We start from the raw sequence: 21,464 nt of genomic DNA on the forward strand, positions 1-21,464 counted from the left end.
ACAGACAATATGAACGATTTCCTGAAAACCTCTCAACTTTCTAAAATGTGTCTCACTTTCTTTGTTAAAATGCCCTCTGCAATGCTCTTGTATGCTGTACAGTGCAGGTATAAAAAGGCCTGGGGATGGGGAAGGAAGAATCCATCCTTCAGTGACTGGGCAATTGTCTGGAAAGGTGAAATATATTTAACGTGTGCACATGTGTTTGTCACTAAAGTGGAGTTTTTATATAAGGGTGAGACAGTGATACTTGTACTTTGGTTATGGGGATTGGTATCCTTGAAAAATGCATTAAGTAGTTTGCAAATTTGATGTGCTTAATGTTCTTCAAAAAATGAGCAGTTATCTTGAAATGAGAAATGTGTCAGCATGGAAAGCTGTCTGCAACTCATACCTGACTCTCTCCTTTCCATTCTGGCTTCTTGACTTCATTTATTCTCTATTAGTTGCCTAACAAAAACAAGCTATATTAAAATTACATCTCCCTTTTTTGCAACTTTATTAAAAACACATTGGGGCTTTATCTAAACTGGGATTTTTCACCCCAGTGCCACTGGCATTGTAACAATCGGTTGTCAAAGTCAGAGTCATCAGGAGTTTGTTTGCCATCAGGAGTTTTTTTGATAGCCCTCATGTATCCTGGTCTACTCTACAATACATATCCATTGCCAACAACAGGTTCCAACTGTATCGTTCAACTGCAGCCCAACTTGGTTTAGCTGCAAATGTAAGAATCTCACACACACACACTCTTGTCCAATAATCAGGGTATTAACTGATGGAAATGTCTACCAAATAATTACATATTACAAATTATGGACATTTACAGAGCATGTTTCATCCCAAAGTACACATTGCACAGAGATCACTTCATCCAACACTCAAATGCAGCCATGTCTGTGGAGGAGAATGGCAGAAGTTTAACAGCTCAAAGCAACACTACATAACATCTTAGGATAGAAAGTGAGGAACCCAACTGCAACAGCAGAGGGCATTTTAGGTAAGCAGAGTATAATTATCAGAGTTGGAATTTGGCCAACACCCAAGCTAACATCCCTACTAATATAAAAGTACTATAGGATCCTTACTGACTACATTAAAATTGTTTTATGTTTCATCTGTGCTCCAGCTGTACAGAAACCCCTATCAGCAAGTTACATATTGATTCAATAGAGATTCAAAGTGAAGACTGGCACCTACGGAATTATCAACATAATATCCTGCAACCACTTCATGGTTGGTTTCCCAGGCAAATTCTGAACCAGCTTCTTCTGTGAGATTTGGGATCACAGCACAATATGGTTTAGCAGGCTAAGTGTTACAGCAGCATGATGCTAGCATGATGGATGCTCATTTGGTGACATTTAACATATCCGTCTAGTCCCATTGAGAAACAGGATATTCATGCTGTGAAGAAGGGGTTGGATTAGGTCGCTCTACAATTCTTTCCGTCCAAAAATATGTCTGTTTCTGTGAGAACATTTTGGTAGCGTCAAACAGCACCTGTATTCCATTAACTCCAAAAGCATTTCACTGTTTACAGTAACCAGGAAATGTCCATGTCTGTGTTATATTAACAAGTCAGCAATAACAACTGCAGTCTTGTTTAAGGTTTAGTAGAGAATGGTTTACTGTGACTCATGCTGCCTGTTTAACTTTTTAGCTGAATGACATACAAACATGCAAGCCTGTCCTTGAGACCATGACAGAAGAATTAAGGGGAAAAAAGTTTGCTAGGAGAAGTCAGATACTAGTCCAGAAATCGCTATCTTGGTCCAGCAATCGCTATCTATCAACATGTCAGGTGAAAGCCAACAAAAGCAAAAATAATTGCGAACATTAAACATGTTTGTGACAGTAAAACGTATGCTTCTTCATCTTTATTTTATATACGTTTTCTTTACCTTGTGCATGTGTGTTCAGGGAATGGGACACACAAACACACACACAGATAGACTCATTCAAGGTTGAATTTGTGGGGAACAGGTAGATATTACAAAGATATTGGCAGAGTGTTAGGCTCTGGGGTATATTAGAGGCATGCATGATAATACATTTTATAAATTCATGGACATGTTACTGTGTAACCACATTAAATATAAAATTATTTCAATGTTGGAAGTGAAATCACTCAGGCAGATCATAATTTTGTTGTATGCTCAAATATAATCTGAAATTTTGGGTGTGTGGCGCGTGGGTGAGGAGGAATGTAGGGGGCAAAAATGGCTATTTTCCTTTTGCAGGACTTCATTGGTATAGGCAACGTTTTGTTGGCATTGCCTTTATATTCACATGACATCAGTCTTCAGCCATGAAAGCTGTAAAGTACTTGTGTTCTCTCTCTCTCTCTCTCTCTCTCTCTCTCTCTAGGGATTGAAAATAATATTTTTTTAATGCGGACTGAACAATTCCTAAGAGCAACAACAGTGAGGACCATACTAAGGCTGGCCTAGGACAAGTGCACCAGGGGAAGTTGTGGGAGAGGATGTAACCTGAAGATATTACTTTGAGTACCCAACAGTCCAAGGTCAGCCAAGACCAGGCCAACTAGAAGGGTGCAGGCAGTCGAGGAAAGAGTGGGAAGGTGGATCCTGGGAAGTGACTGGGGTGCCATTCTTGAGTGCACCCTGAAAATATCTGCTTCTGGTCTCCTTGGTTCCTGAAAGGCCAGGCTGAGCAGACAAACAGGAAGATGACAGGTGTCATCGCTTAGATCCCTTGTCTCTATCCTTTCTCCTGTAGGTGCTCAGCCAGGGAGTCCGCCAGGACCTAGACTGTGGAGGTGGATTGCGGAACAGCTTCCTGGCCTGTGGAGGAGTATGGAGGCCCAAGGAACAGAGTGTGGCACAGGAGTCTTTAAGGCCATGGAGTCTCAAGTCCATGAGCTCAGAGAAGAGCCCCACTCCCTCAAATGGGAGGTCCTGAATAGTGGACTGCATCTCCTGGGATAACCCAGAGGACTGCAGCCAGGATCTGCGCCTCATGGCCACTGCAGAAGCAACCACCCTGGCTGCTGAGTTCGTAGTGTCCCAGGCCATTTGGATGGCCCCTCTCGCCACCGCTGTGCCTTCGTCCACTAAAGCCGTGAACTCCTGGGCCACTCATGTGGGAGGGCCCCCTTGAATTTGTTAAGTGAGTCCCACAGGTTAAAATTGTACCTGCCTAATAGGGCCTGGTGGTTAGACTCCTGAAATTGCAGGCTGGTCATCGCATAAACTTTTCTGCCAAACAAATCCAGCCTCTTGGTGTCTGTCTTTCAGGGTGCCATTGACTTGGCCCTGCCGTTCCCTTTCATTAACAACGGACATGACCAGTGACGCCGCTTGTGTGTACAAATAGTTGAACCCTTTTGCAGGGACATAATACTTCTTTTCCACTTTCTCAGAAGTAGGCAAAATGGAAGAGGGGTTCTGCCACAGCGATTTGGCAATCTGAAGGACCCCTGGGTGGACAGGCAGCATGACCCAGGCTGGGGTGGAGGAGGATATAACATTAAAGAAATCTGACTCCTCCGCAAACTCCTCAATTTTCAAGTTCAAATTGGTAGCCACTCTTTTAAGGAGAGCCTGGTGCTCCTTGAAGTCATCAAAGGCTGCCCGTTTGGGAGGGACCAGCCACCGCTTCATCCAGAGACAACGATTGCACCGCCGGGGGAGGGACGGGTTCCCCTTCCTTTGAGCATGGCTCCTTAGGCATTGGAGCCTGCTGTGCTGCCTCCATGTCAGATTCGGTACCGTGTTCTGACTCCGGTGCCAGAGGCAGCTTGTCCAAGGCACTCAGGGAAGACTGGAGGGAACACAAGACCTGCATTACGGGTACGCCCCACTGGTTCCAGTATGGCCACTGAGTGGGCCACTGTCCCTGCTGCAACACCACCGCTGCAGATACCGCACGAGTCTCACAGATTGGCAGCGAATCACCCCTCCTTGGCGAGGGGCTGAAATATAGTGCCCCAGTGGCCTAATGGATAAGGCATTGGCTTCTGAAGCCAGAGATTGTGGGTTCAAGTCCCACCTGGGATGAAAAACTACCTCCTTCCTGTAGAGCGCAAATAAACCTTGGTCTTATTTTGGGGGGAGGGATAGCTCAGTGCTTTGAGCATTGGCCTGCTAAACCCAGGGTTGTGAGTTCAATCCTCAAGGGGGCCATTTAGCGATCTGGGGCAAAAATTAGGGATTGGTCCTGCTTTGAGCAAGGGGTTGGACTAGATGACCTCCTGAGGTCCCTTCCAACCCTGATATTCTATGATTCTATGAAATCCCAGTCTGACTCCGCCCATTGCTCTTCTGGTGACCAAGGCGGGGCCGTCGAGGACTGAGTTTGCTGACTGACCCTGGTCAGTGACTGGTGAGATAAGGGTGAGGATCGGTGTCTGCCTGACGAGCGGTACCAGGGAGGCAGAGACTGGTGCCGTGATGGTGAGCGATCCCACCCTGGTGAGGACCGACGTCTGGGAGACCATCTAGGCAAAGGTGACCTGTGCCGCAGCGATTTTTGGCAGGAAACTTGCCAGTACTGGGCGTACAGGGACCAGGGCCTCGACTACGGTGTCCCTTGCCTTGTGCGGGGAGAGCGTGGTGTCGGTGACCTGGGCCTTCTGACTGGAAACCGAAGGTGCAGTGCCCGGGTCCTAGGCTGCAGAGATGGGGATCTACACCTGCAGTCCAGGGACTGAGGGTTCTCCACTGTCCTATGGGGAAGTCCCATGACCAGCTTGCCCTTAGGTGTTGGGGTCTTATCAGAGTCTGGAGCCTGGAGCGGTGATCGCGGTGCCGGTCACACTGTTTGTTCCTTAGCCGCTGGGGCTGCTTTGGGCAGCAAGGCCCTAGGAGAAGCCAGGGTCCCCTGCTGCTCCCGGGAGTCGGAGGCAGATCCTTGGCCAAGCTCAGGGGTCCAACTGCAGCAGGACCCCCATGAAGCCCCAGGGCAGGCACATGGCCTGACAGAGGTCCTTTGACTAAAGCCCCTTTTCCCTCTGGTGCTGCTTCATAGGCACCGGCCCGGGGGAATGGTGCCGGGTGGAGCCTGGTGCCGGTGGCATGATCTGCACGATGCCGAGGGGGGTCCAAGCAGGAGGGCTCCGATGCAATATGAAGCACAGCCTCCATGAGGAAAGCCCTCAAGTGGATATCCTCCTCCTTCTGGGTTCTAGGGTGAAAGTTTTTACAGATTCTGTGGGACTCCACTAAGCACCTCAAACAGTTGTTGTGGGGGTCACTAATAGGCATTGGACTGTTGAATGACAAGCATGGTTTGAAGCCAAGGGAACGGGGCATGCCCTGCTCCGGGGTGAAGTCCCAGCTGGGACTCTAACTACCAAACTAACCTAACACTTCACTTAATGGCTAACCAAATGCCTACAAACTATATACTAAGAAGATAGCTGTTCTTTACAGCCCATTGTCTAACGTTGTTGCAGTGCAAGACGAGGCACTCTGACCAACCGTCACAGGCGGTAAGAAGGAACTGAGAGGGTGCAGGGTTGGCTGCGCCTAATATACCAATGTATGAGCAAAGCATTCCAGGGGGAGCCAGAGCTGACCCTGTGGATACTGCTAAGGCAAAAATCTTGGACGACTGTGCACATGGGCGCGCACACACACCTAGAATCGAATCGACATGAGTAAGCACTCAAAGAAGAAACCCAAGCTCACTGCCTTCCTAATGATTATCAGGAGCATATGCCCTGCTCCAAAGCTTTGCATTTCCTCTCAAGCCAGAATTTTTCTAATTATATTAGTTATTACCATTTTTTCTCTTTCCCTTCCCAAGACCAGTCAAGGTATAATGGATCAGCACACTGCATTTGAACCAGGAGGAGAGAGCAGGCTACTGAGCCATTACATTTGTGGTCCAAAGGAAGCAGTTGTTTGATAACTCCCCGTAAAAGGAGGAATGGTCTTTGAATCCAGCTAAAATGCACATGGTATGCGAAGGAAAGAACCCACAATGTTTAATTGTTGAGGTAAATTTGAAACTCACCTATGGGGTAACAGGAAGGAAAAAGAGCCAGCCATTTCCTCAGAGAAGGGGGATGGGGCTGAAGGGTTTAAATAGAGGAAACCATATTTTCTCTTTCTCCCATCCCCAACCCCTGCAGACTCCATGGTCTCCGACTCAGAGGCCTATAGTCGATCTCAAGCAGAACAGGTGACAAATATATGTATTTACTTATTACTTGTAACCAAGTTTCCTGCCTAGATCGCTGAACATTTTTAGTTAACTTTCAATATTTTTTCTTCAGAATATGAAAATAAAAAAGGGTGGTTCCTCTAATACATGTTGGCCCTGTAAATAATGCAAACACTGAAGCTCTTAGCATTGGCCTAACTCTGCTGCCATTGATTTCCATGAGAGCAAAGTTGGCGAAATGCTGGGCGCTTTTGAAAATCCCATCCTTTGGGTGAAGTCATGGTTCCATTGAAGTCAATGGCAAAACTCCCATTGACTTCATTGGGGTCAGGATTTCACTCCTTATGTATGAACAGTATTGCCTTTAACTGTACTGATCTCTCTCAGGGTGTCTCTTGAAGGCATGTACCAAAGCCTCCAAATCCAGATTGATCCGTCAGTCTTTGTTAGTTGGGGAAACAGGAATGAGTGCAGACTGCAGCCCCACCAAACTGAGAGTTTCTCTTGTCTCAAACATTCAGCCTCTTCATTTCCTTGGATGCACTCTTGAGCATCCTATCACACCACTTCTGATTCATTCTTTCTTTAACTGAAGTAATTCTAGCCTTTCCACGCATCTCATTTTCTCTGATCCTTTTATATTCCTAGATCATTGTGAGATGAGATGACTAAATGGAATACAGTACTGAAAGGCAGAGGGGTGTAGTTCCATTGACTTATATAATGGCATTATAACATTCTCCACATTATTTTCTAGTATTTATGGAACTTGCTATTTTATTTGCTTTCTAGGCTAGGCTGCAAATTGAGCAAATGTTTTCACTGAGTTGTTTTAATTAAGCTTTCCAAAACGATGCCTACATTTTTTCCTAAATGGCAGCACTTCATTAAGAAATTAGTGTATGAGTAGTTCAGATGTTTCCTGTACATTACCTTACACTTATCAAAATTGAAATTTTATCTGCTTTCACGTTGTCCAATCACCTAACTTTGTTAGGTTCTTCTGAAGCTTCTCACAAGCCTCCCTAGTCTTGAGTTTGCCATCTGTTCACTACTTTTTCAAGGTGATTAATATTTAAATAATACTTGTCCTAGTAAAGGTCTTTTGTGCAACCTACTAACAAACATTTTCTATGCTGAAAACTATTTAATTTATACTTTGTTTTCTATTTTTAACTGGTTTCTATTCCATGACCAAAACTTCCCTTCTCGCCCTGTGACTCCTTAATTTCCTTCACAGCTTCTTGGGAGGGCTTTTAGAAGACTTTTTGGAAAGTCTAAATAAGTTATATCTATTGTTTATTCTTATGAAAGAAATGTTCTTTTTTCATAGCCAAGCTATCACCCTGATTTAGGTGTTTGATAGCTCTCTTTAACTGTTTCAGCAAATATACCTGATAATGAATAGAAGGTTCTTTGGTCTGTAATTCCTGAATCATCTTGTGACTCTACACACTATTGTAATAATATTTGTACAAAATATGCCTTGTGAGGTATCACTTGAAAATTCATAATTTGATGGTCATTATGGTCCTGATAAAATGTGTGTGGCAACATTGTATGTGAAGTTATCTGATCCCACTGTATGATATTCTTAACACGTTCCAAACGTAGGTTAGCAAACAAGCCTGCCTCAAACAAATGAATATGTGCTCTGCTTAATTTGCATTTAAGCAGTAAATAGAGTCATCAAGCAGGAAGGGAAACAAAAGAAGCTCTAACAGATGAGGAAAAAAGCAGGACGGAACATCCTTCCCTGTACACTCTGTCTTCTGAATCTCAGGTGGAAATGTTTTCCAAGAGTGGGGCAGACACTATAAAAAGGAGGGACAAATACCCAAGGCAGCCCTCCTCTCTCTGTCCATCGATTCACTGCACCCGAATAGACAAAGGAAGCAGCCACTGAACTGGAGAAGCGGTCCAGAGTCCTGACCTAAGAAGTTTGGTCTGTAAGACTAGAGAGCTTGTGGTGAGAAAACTTTGCTTTGAGTTTTGCTTAGTTTGCTAAATTAGGCACCTGTTGTGTTTTATCTTTATTTTTCTCATATCCATTTCTGGATTTTATGCCTCATTACTTGTACTTGCTTAAAATCTCTCTGTAATTAATGAACTTGTTACTAAACCCCTAAGCCAGTGGGTTTAAATTGAAATATCTGAGAAACTCCATTTAGGGTGGCAACTATGTGTATATTATGTCTATTAAAGCAATAACTGACTTCAAATAAACTTGTATTGTCCAGGAGAGCTTTTGGCAGTACAGGACATACATTTCTGGGGGGAAATCTAAGAGCTGGGGTCATCCTGCAGTATAACCAAGGCTGGTAAGAGCAAAAGTATGGTTGGCTGACTGGCTGCAGCACACAAAGAGACATAGCTTGCAGTGACTTGCATGCTGGAGCTGTTTGTGAACAGTCCAGACTAGAGGTTATAGCAGCAAGGCATTGTAAAGGGCACCCCAGGTTAGAGAGCAGGGGTGACACAGCTGCTCAGTCTGGATTGTACTTGGTATGTTACACACCTACAGCATTTCTTTTTGAAAAATAGATACAACAGTCACTGGCCCATATAGTACTGAAGTCTAATTCTACTGTATATTTTTGCTTAGCAGCACAACCATTTAACTCTTAACATCTTTGAACTCTTAGAGGAAGAGTATCTAGTTTTGATGATTAATTGTAATTAAAGGGTTCAGTTTGTTTCAACACTTACTCGTGTGACACCTCATTTTCTGACCGTGCTTCATCTTTTACTTGCAAAGAGTGACTCCAGAATGTCCCCACCCTGTACACCAGGTCTGAAAATACTTGGGCCAGGCATGTTAGCCAAGATTTTCAAAAATGGGTGCCCAACGTTCAGCTCCTAAGTTCATATTTGGGCACTTCAATTAGTACCTCACTTGCAAAAGTCCTTAATGCCCATCAACTCCTGTTGAAGTCCCCTTTGAGAATCAGGTCACTTATTTAGGAGGAGAAATAGGGACTTTGAAGTCCAACTTTAGACACTTATTTTTGAAAATCTGTCATGTAATCCTCAGTCAGTCAATATAAAGAGCCATCATCCACATGGACACTGGACAGCTGTATTAACTAGCTGAGAGTAGACAGGGAAATTATTTTGATGGGAAAACAGGATGGGAATGTGATATATTGCCTTAGGGCACACTTCTGGAGATGGAGCTCTTGAGGGGATGTAATTAGAAACTGAAAGTGAGAGTAGAGTTCTGAAGGAGACAGAGATGTAGAATGGAAGCAGGAGATAACAAGGAAAACGAGGATGGATCTAAAGGAAGAAAGATGGTAGAATGACACCATTGGATTTAGGGAGAACGGAGAGAGCAAGAAGGCTGGGAGGTGACAGTGGAGAGTGGGGGAAGAGGAAAGTGAAGAGTGGGCTGGAATGGTAGCTGAAGATTGGACTTGCAGGATAGGTAGGGAAAGAGGGCAAGTAGAAGGGAGACGTGTAGTCTAGAAGAACACAAAACAAGGATGAATACTACAGTGGGAAATAGAAAAGGAATACTTGTGGCACCTTAGAGACTAACAAATTTATTTGAGCATAAGCTTTCGTGAGCTACTACTCACGGCTGCTACTCTGAAACCTGTCATTATGTAAGGCACTGAATTTAGCCGTATAGAGTGGAAATCTATCAACTTCATGAAAAAACTCCTACAGATACAGACAGACATCATCTTCCTCTCCAAATGCAAACAGATGGACATCATATCAAAAGGACTGAAGGTAAAAAATCCATTACAATCTACATACCACACAGACTATGCTGACAGCTTGTGCCACACACTCTCAAAGAAACTGCGGAAGTGAGCTGTAGCTCATGAAAGCTTATGCTCAAATAAATTTGTTAGTCTCTAAGGTGCCACAAGTACTACTTTTCTTTTTGCGAATACAGACTAACATGGCTGCTACTCTGAAACCTGTCATTATACAGTGGGAAATGTGAACAATCCAGAGATTTTTGCACACAAGACTAACAGGCTGCTCTGGGTACATTTCTGGATATTTACACTGCAAACCACAAGTTAGCTGTTAACCTTTGAAATGTTTGATTTTACATTTCGTAGATTTTTTTAAAGTGTATCTGTTAATCAGAAATACGAAGGCTGCACTTTTCAAAGGCAGGTAAGGGAGTTAGGTGCCCAAATCACATTGAACTCCAATAGGATTGGAGTACTTAACTCCTTTAGGCTCATTTGAAAATCCCAGCTTATTGTGTGTTTGGTTTTGTCTCATGGGGGAGACTTTCAAAAGCCTCTAAGCAGGGATTTGGAAGCACAAATCCTAATAATTTTCAATGGAATTTGTGCTCTGAAATCCTTTAGGCATGTTTGAAAATCTCCTGTGCCTTTACTAAGTAGGACACTTTTAAAAAAATCTGGACATTGGATTTTTTTTCTTTTAAATAAGAAAAATTTTTCTTATGCAACACTAGCTGCAAACTCTAAACTCCATAATGCAGCAGCATACTCCAGAACTCTGAAATGTGAACCCTGCCACAGCTCTTAGTGTCCTATTCACTTTCTGTGTCTTCACTACTCTTGGTTTTGTTACTAGCACATTCTTACCACTTGTGTCTCTCAGACACCTTGGGCCAAATCCACCCAGGGCATAATGTCACTGAAATCAATGGAGCTACCACAGGCATGAATTTGGCCCTGTATGCCTGTAAATTAACCACAGTCACTTAAGTTAGAGAGTGTCATTGATAAGCAATAATAGCACAAAAGTGATGAAAGGAATATATCTCCTAGTTAGTTTTGGACAGTTGACACTAACTCCATTGTCAGATAAGTCTTGCTGACTGTGGGAAAAGCTGAGGGGGGAGGCGCGTGGGAAATCACACTAGCAGACTGTTAACCTTAGGAGGAAAACAGATATGGAACACAGTGGAAATCTTGACCATATCTGATCCCCATACCCCACAACGAAGAGGCAATCAAAAATAACTAGCTGAATATCAGCTGCCTCAATTCCTACTCCAAACATACATTTTTCCCTGAGAGAGCTTTTTGTTTGCTTTTAGGAGCAAGGGAGGAGGGAAAGAGAAGAAAGGCGTCCAAAGTAGGTGTGTGTTTCCAGCCAAAGAACAGAAGTCATTTTTCTGGCTCACCTAAAAGAATAATTAGAGAAACCCAGTAAATCAAACAGAAGTGACTATTTTTAAAAGGATAGCAATATGTACACCACACCCCGAATGTATGTTGTATTGTAACCCCACTTAGAAGAGTATTTGTTAAATGGCTTGATCTGGCACCCACTGATGTCAATAAGAGTTTTACCATTGACTTTAGCAGGAGCAGGATCAAGCCCAAGGGAAGGAAGCAGATGGAAAAGATAACATTTTCCCTGCACCAGACCAAACCATTCTGTGTACACAAATAAAGTGAAGTCCTTTCAAGTGAATACTTGAAGGCTGATCACATTTTCTCCACAGCATTCCAGGGGCCTAATTAAGAGCTGAGTCTAAGTAAGTCTATGCTAATATAACATACTTCTGGGCCCCACACATGTACATCACACCAACGAAAACTCCACACACACACACACACTCCTCTGCATGTGGTCCACAAGTTGATGGTGAGTCTAAGCTGGTGCAACACACATACTGCAGGGCCAAACGAGACGAATGTTTCAAAAAAGCGACTAGAAGGATGGCACAAGTTAAACTAAGTCACCCCTTACTTTAGCTTATAACCTTCCAACCCCTTGTTAGGCTCATCAGCATGTAACTTAGACTCCATTGTCTCATTCATCAGTAAATAGGGCAGAGGGAATCTGAATCTAAGGCTGTCTAGCTTCCAGTGCTTCACATCAGCTCCCAGTTTGCCTGAAATAGCTCGCTTACTATTTAATGAGGTAGCACCTAAGGACACCAAGCAGGGGGCAGGGTCCCATTGTGCTAGGCACTGTACCAATAACTGTCACAAGCAGAGTCCTTGCCCCAGAGAGTTCACAGTGAACAATTCAGACAATATGTAACAGGGTAATTAACACCAGGGGAAGAGCCTGAGAGGACGGCAGAACAGTTGAGAAAGTTCCCAGAGTCTCAGTACTCAGAGGGGGCTGCCAGCATGATCAATGCCAGCTTAGTCCCCCATCCTGCAATGAGCTCTGTGTGGGTACAGGTCTCCAAGCATGGAACACATTGCAGGACAGAGGCCTTATTCTGCCATTTAAATGTCCTCTGTAAACCAGTGTGTCCTTTGCTACAGCCTCTGAAAAAGGTATTTTACAGATAATTTAAGTGTTAAATTAGAAACAAATGTTAATACTTTAGGGTTCACCCTTGTTGGAGCAAAAAGACAATGAATTAATAGTTACTTAACCTGTCAGCTCTTCAGGGTAGGGCCTGTCTCTCACTATGTTAATATAGCATCTAGCACAACAGGGCCCTGATCCATGACTGGGACCTGTAGTCATCACAATAATATAAATAAATAATAAATCATTAAACTAATAATTGAAACTAGTCTAGTTTCAATTTTTCATTAAAAAGCCTGTTAAAACAACTTTGCATATCAGAAGAAGTAAAAAAGTTCCTAAGCTTCACATTCTCTCCTAGAGAAATAGAGTAGTTATTCCATTCTGAACTGTTGTGAACTCAAGGAAGATTTTATTTTAATATCTCTACAGATCTAAATGAATTCTACTTTATCGTTAAGAGGCTAATTCAACTCCCACCTAATTCTGTGGGAGTCTTTCCAGTGACGGTAATGGGCACTGAATCAGGCTGTCTAATGAAAGGAGCCTCTGGTTTTCACTCTCCTTACTGCTGCAGAAGATAAATTGGTTTGCAGAATTAAAGCAGATATTTTTAAAATTAATAATCAAATATCTTACAAACAGCTCACCCAATCTAATTAACTGCAGTGATACTTGCACTTTTTGTATTTTCATATCTTCTAAAAGGTAAGCACTATATCACGGGGAAGTGTTATCACAGTGTTAAGACACTTAATTGCATATCACTTGTAATCATATATTAGCACAAATCCTTACACCTATTACCATCTAAACATTTGAGCAAGTGACAATAAAATTACAGCCAGCGAATGGACTGTCATCTTATACAGTCTTTTAATTTGGAGACGTATCAATCAGTGTCACACTAGCTTGTGGGAAAATTCCTGATAGTCTGATATTAACATGTTTGAAATTTAGCAGATACAAGTTTAATTCTAAATGGAAACTAAAAGGGAAGCACAAATTTATTGTTAAGAAAAGCTGATTAAAAATGTAGAATGGGTAGGGTTGCCAACTTTCTAATCGCACAAACACGAACACCCTTGCCCTGCCCCACTTCTTCCCCAAGACCCCATCCCTGCCCTGCCCCTTCTCCGAGGCCCTGCCCCCTGCTCACTCCATCCCTCACACTCCCCCATCATCACTCACTTTCACTGGGCAAGGGGCAGGGAGTTGGAGTGTGGGGCGGAGTGTTGGTGAGGGCTCCAGCTGGAAGTCCAGGCTCTGGGATGTAGCCAGAAATGAGGGGTTCAGGGTGCAGAATGGGGCTTGGAGTGTGGGAGGGGGTGAGGGCTCCAGCTGGGGGTGCAGGCTCTGCAGTGGGACCAGGGTTTTGAGGTCCAGGAGGGGGCTCTGGGCTGGAGGCAAGGGGTTCAGAGTGCAGGAGGAGGCTCAAGGCTGGGGCAGGGGGTTGGGGTGCAGGCTCCAGGAGGGAGTTTGGGTGCAGGAGGGGGCTCAGGGCTGGGGCAAGGGGTTGGGGTGTGGGGGGAGGCGCAGGAGGGGGCTTGGGGCTGGAGCAGGGGAGGAGGTGAGGGCTCCAGCTGAGGGGCGCTTACCTCAGGCAGCTCCTGGAAGCAGCTGTCATGTCTGGTTCCTAGGTGGAGGGGCCAGGGGGCTCTGCACGTTGCCCCTGCCTGCAGACAGTGCCCCCACAGATCCCATTGTCTGTGGTTCCTGGCCGATGGAAGCTGTTGAGTTGGTGCTTGGGGGTAGCCCGTGAAGACCTCTTGGCCCCCCCTGCGCTGAGGAGCCGGACATGCCACCTCCTTCCGGGAGCCACACAGAACCAGGGCAGGTAGGGACCCTGCCTTAGCCCTGCTGTGCCACTGACTGGACTTTTGGCCTATTAAAATCTCCTGGATTGCTTTTAATAGTCACCAGGAGATTGAGGCTGATTCCAGTAGACTCCCAGCCAAGCCAGGAGGAGTGGCAATCCTAAGAATGGAACCAACTGCAAAATATATTTACAATTAATTAAGGCCCTAATACTGCAAACAATTAAGCATGTGCTTAACTTTACATGCAAAATAGTCCCATTGAAATCAAAGGGACCGATCCCATGAGCAAAGTTAAGCATGTATGTTTCTGGTGGGAGGATCAGAGTCGAAATCCCAAATACAGTGAAGTCCCAGACTCATGTTAGGGATTACAAAACATATTGGAAGGAAACATTTAAATAATGCATTTAACTAATTCATGCATCATAGTAGACAATTCAGTGAAACAACAGTTCAATGTACAGTAGTTTTAAGAAAGAATAAATGTTAAACTCTGTTAAGAAGGGGAGAGAGGATTGTATGAAAAATAGCTTAATGACATTACATAAGTCAATAGGTCCCAGCATGAACACTGCATTCATGCATAGCATGAACAGAAGAGGAGTGACTGCATTTTGCTCTTGGGGGCAGGGAGAAGCTAGAAAACTAGCCTCCTGAATATGGCTCAGAGTTCTGGAAAGGAGTGATGGTGGCAGCTGATGAAAGCCTTCCCCTTTTACATAAGAAGGGCCAGATCCATTTATGGAAACTCCCTTGGGGCAGGATAACGAGGGTGGGGACAAAGTGATCGGGCCCTGTGATCTGATTTTTATAAGAGAAAACAATTAACCCACCAGAAGCCGACGTGTGCAAGTTACCCAATATAAAAGCACCACACATGTAAAATCTTCATTGGTACTGAAAGGTCATAATGGCAAACAAGCTTAGCTAGGTTTTCTACAGCATATGCTTGACAGCTTGAGCAAAAATCTTAAAATGTTTAATCATATTGCTTAACTTTAAATCAAGGTTAAAACTGAGCCAAATTCACCCTAGTGTAAATCCACTGGCTTTTGTGCAGTTATACCGGGGCGGATGAAGGCTTGTGCTTTAAAATAAACTCTCCTGACATACACATTGGCCTTATATAACAGAGTCCTTGGGAACCAAGAAATATTTGGGGTAGGTATGCACCTAGTATAAACATATTTCAAATAAAAGCCTGAAGCCATTTATGTTCCCTCCTCCCACACTGAAAAGCTGACACCTCACCAAGAACGGAGTGAACGACTTCAGATCCCTGCTGGATGATTCAGATACATGCCCACCGTTGCGTCTGCAGTTTTCCTGAACTTGCCCTTCTTTATTGCTCTCTCTTCATAAAACACTGGGCCACATTCAGAGCTGGTGAAAATCCATTCACTTCAATGGGCTTGTACACTGGGGATGAATTTCTATTTTGCATGCAGCTGCAGCACCTCTGTACTGCTGCCTTCAGCTGTGCTTTGACAGCACTGAGGTGATTACTAATTTGTTCCTGCCTTCTGCTGCAGAGTGCTCAATAAACATCAGTAACTATTAGTGCATTTCTATCAGAGTTGCATTCTGGCCTGGACAGAATCTAATACACAACAACTGGAAGGGCAGAGACTGTATAATTTTTTTTTAGGTAAAAACCTACTAAAACAAATTCCCATTGCTTTTTTTAGAAGCAGCACTTCTTTGGCTGAAGCTTGTGTAACCCATGTTAATACTTTACAGATCTTTGTCCCCTTCTAGTGGCTATACCGTATAGAGAGGTTATTGAGTCTACTTCTGCCTTTGAGCTACAGGACTTAGTTTTCTACCTCAAGCAATGGAGGCTCATGCTTTTAGATCAAGAGGTCCTGGGCTCCCACTCACAACCAAGCCTAGGGTTTCATTACCCTAGCATTACACTGTGACAAGCCAGGCACAGTCGGGCAGGTCTTGTGTCTGCTTCATCCTGCCTGGGCGGTGGAACGGGGGAGAGAATTGAGGCTAGCGCCCCACAATGAAAATATTGTGAGGACTGGTCCATGCTTCTGCTCCAGTGCATTGGTGTTAAGCAAGTTGCTTTGCACACTCAGGTTGGGCAGGCTCTGTGGCTCCTGAGGACAGAACCTAGAGGGGCTGGAGCATGCTGCTGTAATGTCTGGGATCGAGCTGGGGTAGCCTGTAGGAAATGGAGTGATGGGCAGAGACTGGGAGCAGCTACCCTCAGCAAGAGAGATGTGAATGGCTGGGACCAGCCTGGAGCCAGCTCTCCAACACCCCCTCCCCAAGTCCCAGTAGTTCCCCTTGCTCCCCATACAGCACACCCACCCCACTCCCCCTCCTATTCCTCACACCGCAACCTCTCCATTCTGTGCTGCTGCCCAGTGCTCCTGAATGCCTCAACTCCCTATGCAGAGCACAAATCTTGCCACCCCCAACACCCCAACTTCCCCCTCTGCCCTGACTCTTCCCGCTCCCCATGCAGGGCAGTATTCCTGACTTCTCCCCAAAGCTCCAACTTCCTCCCACCCCCCCGATTCTCCTCACCCCCCATGCTTAGTACGTTTAGGTTTCACTATGCACCTCCGCCCTCCTCATTCAAAGGAAGTTTCCACTACCTCTAGCTCCTGTGACACCTTTCGCAAGCTTCCGAGCAGAGCTGCCATATTGCTTGGTGGGTTACAATGGGAGAATCCCCATTCTGTTCCGACAAGGTCACGCCCTTTGTATAAGGTCAAAAGTTACCTACTTCCTGGGATTTATTACCAAAAGTAACTTGAACTGAACATGAACTCCAGACTAAGCCATCTTCCCAGGTTTGGTTGCCCTAAGGTTCTTACTTCAGCATCTAACTGTACTAGACCCGAATGTCTTTTCTGAAAGCTACCCCCGTTATATTCAGGATGGAATTTGACATCTCACACCTGCCTCAAGGAGTTAGCAGAAATTAACTAGATGAAGCAAAAGGATAATCCTGCTAACCTGTTAGAGGTGGGAACAGTCATCCAGTGCGGATCACCAGATTTATTTGAACTATGACCTTCATGAACTGCTCATGACAGAAGTAGAAGGCCAATGCTATGACCACACTCTTCCATGTGGTTCCCTCTCATTTAAAAAATGCCTTTACTCTCCATTAAAAAAACACTTCGGAGTTAACTAATTGCCTGTAAGTGTAAATACTGCTAACCCCCTTTTAATTTTGAATTAAATTTGAATCGGGACACCTCGCCCAGTGGTATAATGTTTAACAATGGATTGTTACGGTATATCTATCAGAGAGGTTGAGGGAAAGAACTACAGTACTTTAAATAGAAAATAGATATACAAGATTACATTGTTTTATTTTATATCATGAAACGATTCCGTTTGTTTAAAAAAAAGTTACCCTAAGGCATAGAAAATATTAACTGCCAAATTCTGCTGCCTTCATTTACACCTGGAAAACACTACTCCAGAAGAACTTGTTCAGGTGAAAATAAGGACAGAACATGGCTCTATGTTGAAAACCCTTGTTAACTGTTCAGACATTAGAATAAAATCATGCTGCAGCCCAAGTTTGATGTCTGACGTTGCCAGCTGTAAGACAGCGTCCCCTAGTTCCAACAGAGGCAAGCTTAAGAGCAGTTTATCAACCTACATTAGATCATCATTTACATCAAGGTTCTTGTCAGGTTTTTTTTTTTTTTTTAATTTTCAGAGAAGTAGCGGATCTCTCTCTCATTCATCAGTTGAGAAGTGTCAAAGTCCCTTTGGCAGCTCTAAGCAAAAACGATTTAAAGTAGAAAAATGTTTAAAATACCTTAATTTCAAGTTGCCTAATATATATTTTTTTCATAGAACCATAGAATATCAGGGTAGAAGGGACCTCAGGAGGTCATCTAGTCCAATCCCCTGCTCAAAGCAGGACCAATCCCCAATTTTTGCCTCAGATCCGTAAATGGCCCCCTCAAGGATTGAGCTCACAACCCCAGGTTTAGCAGGCCAATGCTCAAACCACTGATCTATCCCTCCCCCGATACAAGTCTTCCAAATATTTTCCCTTTTGATTGAAAATGTGTTGATTGATCTATAGAAATAAACTATAGTTATAATTTATTTTCAGCTTAGTGAAAAGGAAACAGTCATTTGCTAAGACACCGAGTTTTAGTAGGTAGGACGGACATATTGAAATTTTACTGGTTTCAGAGTGGCAGCCGTGTTAGTCTGTATCCGCAAGAAGAAAAGGAGTACTTGTGGCACCTTAGAGACTAACAAATTTATTTGAGCATAAGCTTTCGTGAGCTACAGCTCACTTCATCCACTGAATGCATCCAATGCAGTGAGCTGTAGCTCATGAAAGCTTATGCTCAAATAAATTTGTTAGTCTCTAAGGTGCCACAAGTCCTTTTCTTTTTTTGAAATTTTACTGTTTCACTGCTGGAGAAGGTTTTGTATCTTAAGTAATATTTAGAGTATTCCATCAGACTACTTGATCAGGTTATTTTGTGTTTTTCCAAAGAAACAAGCACAATTCCCAAATTAAAATTGAGACAAAAATAAAAATTCATGTTTATAACTTGCTCCATCTTTTTTTTGTGAACTGCAATATCTTAGGATACCACATCCTTCACATTTTGTTATTTAAGAGTCAATGGACCTCAGTCCAGTACATCAACAAGAGCAGAATTTTGCTCAGGCTTATTTGGATGAGCAGAGAGGTCACTGGGGAGATGTCATAGGGTACACCTCCTAGAGCATGAGGGGGCCCTACACTCCAGCAGTGTAGTCCTAAATCTGTACACCATTAAAATACTGATTTTCTCAATAATTTTTGTTCTTCTGAATTGTTATTCACATTTGATTTCTATACATAACTTCTAGTACAGTAATCCTTGGCTAAACGGGACATGTCTGCAGACATGTAGGTTGTCTGAAATGAGGTATCTGGTTAAAAAAAAAAAAAAAAAAATCACACACACACACACACTTACTTACAGGAGGTGAGCGACCAAACCCATATGGATCAGAGAGAAACAAAATGAAAGCTGTCCCGGGAGCTTTGGAAAGCTCTGGCTGCCTATCCTGACTGACCCTGCTTCTGACTTTCCCAAAAAGGATTTCCTGCTAACCTCTTCACTGCAGCTTGCCCTGCCACCCCAGTCCCATGCTCACTAACAAGCTGCAGCCTCAGCAACCTTTAGTCTCTGATCCCCAATGGACTGACCCACACCTACCTCTGCCCACTCCAGAGTGCACGGATCCCCACACACTGTCAGCCCCAGAGCCGAGTTGCCCTGATGTGGCAGCTCATGTGACCTGGTTAGAGGAAGAGCCAGAGCTGGCAAGTGACTCCTCCTTGCTGGCTGCTGCCCCTACAGGAAGGATTGGCTGAGCCCTTGCCCTGCTTAAAAGGGCCCAGTGCCCTGGATGAGGTGGGATTGCAATGTACCTACGCTGGCTGTGATGGGCCCCACTACTAGCTCGGAAGCTTTGTGGAGCCGAGCAGAGCCAAGCCCACAATGTAGAGCTCACCATGGGTGAGTGCGTCCCTCAAGCACCCAGGGCGGCTTGGAAACTTACAGGGTAGGGGGACCAGGCTCCCTTCTGGTTCAACTACAATATTGCTGGTGCTTAATAGTACTGGCCCAGCAGTGCCAGTGTTCCCACTCGACTACACCGCTGTGCACTCTCTTGGCCTTAGGTCTTCAATCTCTGGGCAGCCAACATCATGGTCTGGATGCAGGAGACTCAGCCCACTGGCAGAGTGCCATGGAAGTCCACCTCTTCAGAGTTATTGAAGGTCCAAAAGAAAACTGACAGGCCATAGCAGGACTGTCCTCCTTCAAAGATTCTCCAGCAGGCCATAGCCCTGCTCGGCACCTACAGGTGAGTCACTGGTAACCTTCTAAAGCATTCGTTATTCAGCAGGAGGCCCTTCTCCCCTAAGTGGGCTCCAAAAGGCAGCAGTTATACGAGCAGTCCCTGCTCTCAGCTGAGCTCCTCTCCAGAAACCGAGGGCTGAAGGTCTGCTCTCCTCCCAGCTCTGCAGCTGGGCTTCTCCCTTTTACATCTTCCTACCAGGCCCGATGCCTTGCAGTTGTGGTGCAGTGGGGGTGCTCATACCCTGAGTGGGTCATTAACCCTCGCTCAGCTGGTGCGAGGTTTATACACCCTGTCCCAGGTGGGGAGCAAAGCTGAGCAAATAACTGATTTTTCATTCCGGACTGACCCTAAGTGGAAACTTTTCAGGTTTTCTCACCAAAATGAACAAACAAAAAAAAATATTTCATTTTGGGTAAAATAAAACATTGTTCCAGCTGAAATATCCCCCCTTCCCCGTTTTTCATTTTATTTTGTTTGAGGGTGTTTTTACTCCCTTTTTTATGATGATGAGGTTGTTTATTTACAATAAATCTGCATTTTTCCTTGAATAAACTATTTGTGTGAACAATGTCACCCAGCGCTAGTAGGGATCTGTACTCGGCTTTGATTCTGATTACAGAACACACACGGTGCCCCTGTCCTGAGCTCTATAAAATGTGCTGGTACAATGTTTTTTCTCACAATAACTTTGGGCCAGATGCTAACCCTAGGTACCCTCCTGTGCAGGGTAGTAAGGGGTGGAAGTAGCTACCTTACCTTCCTTGCACGGGTTACCTGTATTGTGGGTTACAGCATGGAGGAGTAAAGTCTATGGGGGCTGCTACTCTCTCTCCTGTACAGGTGAGTGGGTGAGTAGCGGGCAGAGCCTTGGCTCCACCCCCCAGCACACCATCCAGGCAGGGAAAGTAATCTGCACCAGGTATAGGCCTTGTTCCCCCAGCTGGAGTGAGGGGGAAATCGCGGAATAGACTGTGGCTCTGAGTCACTGTCTTATTCCTGGTCTGCCCTTGGGGCAGTGCAGCTATGTTGTGCCCCTGGTGCAGGGACTGCAGTAACGCCACAGCATATTCGGTAAGCATGAAGCTTTGTACCACTGAAAAGAACAAGGTGCATGTAGTCAGAAGGACCTGAAGAAAAGAATGGGCCTGATCTTGAGTTGAGCAAAGCACCTGCAGTTTCCACTAAGGACCAATAAAAGTTTCAGGCGCTCAGTACCTCCCAAAATAAGGCCCATTTTTTGCAGCAGGTCCGTTTTACAGCATGACATATATAGCTGCAGAGATGCCATATGGCTCCTATTTCTTCAGTGAGAGTTATCCTGGAAGTCACCTGGAGAAGTTTTGCCTGGAAAAGTAGGATCAGGCCATTTGTTAAAGCCATAAGGCTTTAACATCTGCTTCTCTTCATATCTCATAATGTATCAGTCAAGGGCACATG

General features: G+C 44.5%; 1 protein-coding gene and 1 non-coding gene across 6 annotated transcripts in view; one reads left to right on the forward strand and one right to left on the reverse strand.

The window, feature by feature from the left end:
* Positions 1-21,464, reverse strand: part of STARD13 (StAR related lipid transfer domain containing 13) — a 493,680-nt gene that overhangs the window by 239,357 nt on the left and 232,859 nt on the right. The gene's annotated exons all lie outside the window — the stretch shown is intronic.
* On the forward strand, positions 3,950-4,022 carry TRNAQ-CUG. The gene has a single exon. It is a non-coding gene; the product is annotated as a tRNA-Gln (tRNA).

This window comes from Dermochelys coriacea, chromosome 1 (genome assembly GCF_009764565.3).
Source record: "Dermochelys coriacea isolate rDerCor1 chromosome 1, rDerCor1.pri.v4, whole genome shotgun sequence".
Classification (NCBI taxonomy): Eukaryota; Metazoa; Chordata; order Testudines; family Dermochelyidae; genus Dermochelys; species Dermochelys coriacea.